Here is a 682-nt window from a genome sequence, read left to right on the forward strand (position 1 = left end):
TATTATCATTAGATAAAAGCTGCTTTAGACCAGTGGTTCCCTATTTTGGCTGCAGCTTGGAATCCTCTAAGGGACTTTTTTAAGTGCTGGTGTGGTAACCTGTCCCACCCAGGGGTTCAGCCTTGACCTAGACTACTAGGTGATTTGTTTAAAGCTGCCTAGGTGATTCCAGTGCATACCCAACAATGAAAATTGCAGCTCTAGGCAAAGGCTCTAATGAGATGAAAATCTTTAGGAATCAAAGTGATGCCAGAATGTACAGGGGCCTCCCACCCTTGGCCCTCAGACTGAGGCTGCTCCTGAGGCACCTTCCCCAGCCCTGTTTGTCTTGCCAGACCAGTCCAGCTCCTGCACCCCAGAGCATTGCGAGGCCTCCAGGTGCTCTCAGGTTTCAGACAGGTAAGGTGAGAAGGGAGTGGGTGCTCCTGGTAGCTCTGCAATTATGCCCAGGGATGCGGCCCTGAGCTGGGAGACCAGAAACCTGGGTCCTCATCCTACTTCTGCTGGGTGGCCTTAAGCTTCAATTTCTTGCTCTCTAAAATGGGAATATAAAATTCTACTTCTGGTCTATGGCCATGCCACCCTGAACAAGCCCGATCCCGTCTGATCTCAGAAGCTAAACGGGGTCGGGCCTGGTTAGTATTTGGATGGGAGACCACCTAGGAAGACCAGGTGCTGTAGG

At 51.0% G+C, this 682-nt stretch overlaps 1 pseudogene; it reads left to right on the top strand.

The window, feature by feature from the left end:
• The first annotated feature begins 565 nt into the window (after positions 1-565).
• Positions 566-682, top strand: LOC111746388 (annotated as a pseudogene).

The sequence above is a fragment of the Pteropus vampyrus genome, unplaced genomic scaffold, assembly GCF_000151845.1.
Source record: "Pteropus vampyrus isolate Shadow unplaced genomic scaffold, Pvam_2.0 Scaffold185, whole genome shotgun sequence".
Lineage (NCBI taxonomy): Eukaryota > Metazoa > Chordata > Mammalia > Chiroptera > Pteropodidae > Pteropus > Pteropus vampyrus.